This window comes from Ammodytes marinus, assembly GCF_949987685.1.
Source record: "Ammodytes marinus genome assembly, chromosome: 11".
Classification (NCBI taxonomy): domain Eukaryota; kingdom Metazoa; phylum Chordata; class Actinopteri; order Uranoscopiformes; family Ammodytidae; genus Ammodytes; species Ammodytes marinus.
The window spans coordinates 3,237,914-3,242,913 of NC_137215.1; the positions used below are offsets into that span (position 1 = coordinate 3,237,914).

At 42.2% G+C, this 5,000-nt stretch overlaps 1 protein-coding gene across 1 annotated transcript in view; it reads left to right on the plus strand.

Annotated features, from left to right (window-relative positions):
- The window catches only part of LOC307257560 (attractin-like protein 1), a gene marked incomplete at its 3' end in the record, with an annotated part of 198,769 nt that overhangs the window by 112,407 nt on the left and 81,362 nt on the right, over positions 1 to 5,000 (plus strand). The gene's annotated exons all lie outside the window — the stretch shown is intronic.

Below are 5,000 nucleotides of genomic sequence, written 5' to 3' on the forward strand. Positions count from 1 at the left end.
CTCACTCACTCACTCACTCACTCACACACTCACTCACACACAAACTCCTCAGTCAATAATATTTTTAAAATTTTTACTTTTATTATTTTTTAAATTGAAATATAAAGCCAGTACTTCACCGCCAAGCAATCAACTCCTAGTATTTAGGAAAATATTGTTGACATTCTTTTTTGGTAAGATTGTGTGTGTGTGTGTATAAAGTGTGTGTGTGTGTGTGTGTATAAAAAGTGTGTGTGTGTGTTCCCTTGACCGTGCCAGACCACTGCAGCACTACAATATCTTAAACGAACCACGGAGAGAGATGGAAAGTTGCTGCATCAATAAATCTAGTATGTGAGGCCAAGAAACAAGAGTGCAGTGTGTGTGTGTGTGTGTGTGTGTGTGTGTGTGTGTGTGTGTGTGTGTGTGTGTGTGTGTGTGTGTGTGTGTGTGTGTGTGTGTGTGTGTGTGTGTGTGTGTGTGTGTGTGTGTGTGTGTGTGTGTGTGTGTGTGTGTGTGTGTGTGTGTGTGTGTGTGTGTGTGTGTGTGTGTGTGTGTGTGTGTAGTTTGCCATGTCCAGCAGTTTTTTTTTATTATCTATATAAATAAAACAAACTGAAGTAATGGTATTAGCAGGGTTTCCACTGGTCCTTGATTTTTTTTGAGAACGTACTATAATATAATAATACTCAAGTCATACTAACTGCTCAGAAAAACACACACACACACACACACACACACACACACACACACACACACACACACACACACACACACACACACACACACACACACACAAACATCTTGATTCATACCTGTTTCCACTTATGCAAATGTTCTAACCTTCAACTTAAACTTTGACTCTCACCACATATTACCTCACTCTGACCTCAACTCCACACACACACACACACACACACACACACACACACACACACACGCGCACACACACACACACACACACACACACACAGACAGACACACACACACACACACACACACACACACACACACACACACACACACACACACACACTGCCAGACATTCTCCACATGTTAGTTGTCAACTTGAATCAGTGTGAGTGGCCCTTTAAGACCCCTTAGAACACACTCACACAATACCAATATTGTTATTATTATCATAACCTTTATTTAACCGTATTAGTTTCCCTTGTCAGTACAGAGCTGGCCAAGACAGAGCCAGTTACAGACAGAATAAGGCAAGGCGGGGGCGCCCTTAGCTCAGTTGGTAGGCCGTCCCCCCCCCCCACACCCCCCATCCCCCGGGCCAGGCCCACCAGCAGACCCGGGTTCGATTCCTGTCCGCGGTCGTTCTCTGCATGTCACTCCCCTCTCTGCCCCATTTCACCTCTGTCTCTTCAATCTATCAATAAAGCATAAAAAATGCCCAAAAATATCTTTAAAAAAATAAATAATAATAATAATAATAATAATAATAATAATAATAATAATAATAATAATAATAATAATAATAATAATAATAATAATAATAATAATAAGGCAAGGGAAGCTTATTTCTATAGCACAATTCAGACACAAGGCCACTCAAAGTGCTTTACAGGGGCATGAAATACATCAAGATTAAAATACATGAAGTATAAAATACATCTCTAGACAAATCATGTTAAAGTGCAGCTGATGTTCAATGGGGGGCGGGGGGTAGTGAACTTATTGATGAAAAACAGTTTCAGTTGCTAATAGAATCTGACTTGTAACTCTTTCAAACAATTTGATTCACTGTCAACAATGCAGAATGTGTGTGTGTGTGTGTGTGTGTGTGTGTGTGTGTGTGTGTGTGTGTGTGTGTGTGTGTGTGTGTGTGTGTGTGTGTGTGTGTGTGTGTGTGTGTGTGTGTGTGTGTGTGTGTGTGTGTGTGTGTGTGTGTGTGTGTGTGTGTGTGTGTGTGTGTGATCACTTGTGCCCCGAAGATTCTGTGCTGCAGTCGCATACACCTTGATGTGCTACCTCCCTCTCCCTCCCTCTCTCACTCCCTCTCTCTCCCTCCCTCTCCTTCTCTCCCTCCCTCTCTCTCCCTCTCTGTATCCCCCTCTCTCTATCACTCCCTATCGCTCTCTCTCTCTCTCCCTCCCTCGCCCTGCCTCTCTCTCTCTCTCTCTCTCTTTCTCTCTCTCTCTCAAATAGTCTCTCTGTCTGTTTGCTTACCTTGAGTCATTCCAAAATGGCGTGCCAAATACAGAGCCATTTGTTTGTCGTTTTGATTATGAACGAGTAATTTCACCTCAGGGTGAGCGCCCTCAGGTTACACAAGGTAAACATAGACGTGTGTGTGTGTGTGTGTGTGTGTGTGTGTGTGTGTGTGTGTGTGTGTGTGTACGTGTGTGTGTGTGTGTGTGTGTGTGTGTGTGTGTGTGTGTGTGTGTGTGTGTGTGTGTGTGTGTGTGTGTGTGTGTGTGTGTGTGTGTGTGTGTGTGTGTGTGTGTGTGTGTGTGTGTACGTGTGTGTGTTTGAGAGAGAGAAAGAAAGTGTGTGTTTGTGTGTGAGAGAGAGAGAGAGAACGAGAAATTGTGTGTGTGTTCTGTGTGTGTGTGTGTGTGTGTGTGTTCTGTGTGTGTGTGTGTGTGTGTTCTGTGCAAAGTCATAAACATTTAGACTCAGAAATAATGGGGCCATTAGGTAAAGCTGTTTTTTTCTGTTGCATTTATTTATTTCATCTTTCCTCCTGTGTGTGTGTGTGTGTGTGTGTGTGTGTGTGTGTGTGTGTGTGTGTGTGTGTGTGTGTGTGTGTGTGTGTGTGTGTGTGTGTGTGTGTGTGTGTGTGTGTGTGTTCCTCCAGACATTACGCTTTCCCCTAAATATGGAGTCGGTTTATTTGTGTCTGTTTTTCCCCTGTTGTTTGTAATCAAAGCACAACACAATATATTATTCCCGCAAAAACCACCAACACACGCACACACACACACACACACACACACACACACACACACACACACACACACACACACACACACACACACACACACACACACACACACACACACACACACACACACACACACATACACACACACACACACACACACACACACACACACACACACCAACCATTATTTTCAGGACCCGCACAGACAATATACACACATTGACACCCAGTAGTAAACAAAAAAGGTCTAAGTTTTTTTTAAAGTTTTTTTTTAAGATTTTTTTTTGGCATTTTCATGCTTTATTGACAGTGTAGGGACAGAGTTGAAATGGGGCAGAGAGGGGAGTGACATGCAGAGAACGACCGCGGGCTGGAATCGAACCCGGGTCTGCTGCTGGCCGAGGCCCATGGGGGGGGACGCCCTACCAACTGAGCTAAGGGCGCCCCTAAAAGGTCTAAGTTTTTACAGATTAAATATCATCAAATATTGGTATGCATTGCTATTATTTGTATTTAATTGATACAGACCTCAATACTATGTCGATGTGAAGTCACTTCTGCTGCAGTGGATTGTGGGTCAGAATTGCCCCAAATAAAAAGCTGCTGATTTCCACACTTAAAATTACTACCAGATGTAGTAGGGATACAGGTATTTTTCAGCATGCTGCATCTTACCACATGTATTGGGACATCCTAAATATTTTTCTAGCATACTAAATAGCAAGGGGAAGTATGAGGATTTTAACCCAGGGACTGTTTAAAAGTTTGAATTGTGTAAGAATTCTTCAAAATCCCTCCAAACTCCAGATTGATGTGATATTTTGACCTGATAACAAACTGAAGGTCTGATACTTTTATAGTAGGGCATCTGGGTATTTGTCTGCATGTTGCATCCGACAAAAATAATCGGGACATCCTAAATATTTTTCTATCATACTAAAGGTATATGCTTCATTACGCTTCATTTTAAGATGGAGTGCATTTTGAATAGCCTACATGTATTTATTAATTAAAATGACAGGGAGGTATAGCGATTGAAACGTAGGCACTGAGTACATTCTTCAAAATCCTGATAGATATGATATTTCAACGTATAGATAAACTGATCAAATCAGTTTTATTTGTATAGCCCAAAATCACAAATACATTTGTCTCAGTGGGCTTTACATTCCATACAATATGATACAATATGACACAATATGACACCCTGCCCTTACACCCTTAGCTCGGCTGAGAAAAAACTCCCGGTAAAAACCCTTTACCGGGATTTTAAAAAAAATTGAGAAATCTCAGGGAGAGTCGACAGAGTAAGGGATCCCTCTCCCAGGACGGACATACTGCAATAGATGTCATAAGCAGAGAAAACTGATAGTCAGACTGTAACTAAAGCCATGAGCGCTCCTCCTCTCGGGACTTATACACATTCAAACTGAACTTACCATCAATGGGAACAGTAGCTGTCAAGTTGTGTTTTAGTGTGGGACAGGCTGTCAGCGTCCCCGGGCTGAGCCGCCAGCACTATGACTCAAAATATCTCTGAGAGGAAAAACTTTAACCTGTTTTTTGAATGCACAATGTGTTGACTGGGCCTGTGTGTGTGTGTGTGTGTGTGTGTGTGTGTGTGTGTGTGTGTGTGTGTGTGTGTGTGTGTGTGTGTGTGTGTGTGTGTGTGTGTGTGTGTGTGTGTGTGTGTGTGTGTGTGTGTGTGTGTGTGTGTGTGTGTGTGTGAGAAGAGATACAGTTACACACACAGGGCGCTCAGGGCGTATTGTGGTGCAGGTTTGGATCGCTAGAACATGGTGTCTCTGTGTGTCTCTATGTGTGTCTTTGTGTGTGTGTGTGTGTGTGTGTGTGTGTGTGTGTGTGTGTGTGTGTCTTTGTGTGTGTGTGTGTATACATATATTTCAGCTAAAGTTATGGAATCACCAGTTGTTCCTATGCTGTTTAAGTGTGCTGCTTACCGTATTAAGTTATAACATTCATGAATTATCCATTGAGACTCTAAACTTGGTGGATTTAATATTTACTCTGAGAGTGTGAGAGACAGTATACACTTTGTTTTTAAAGATAATTTTTTTGGCATTTTCAAGCTTTATTAGACAGAACAGAGTTGAAATGG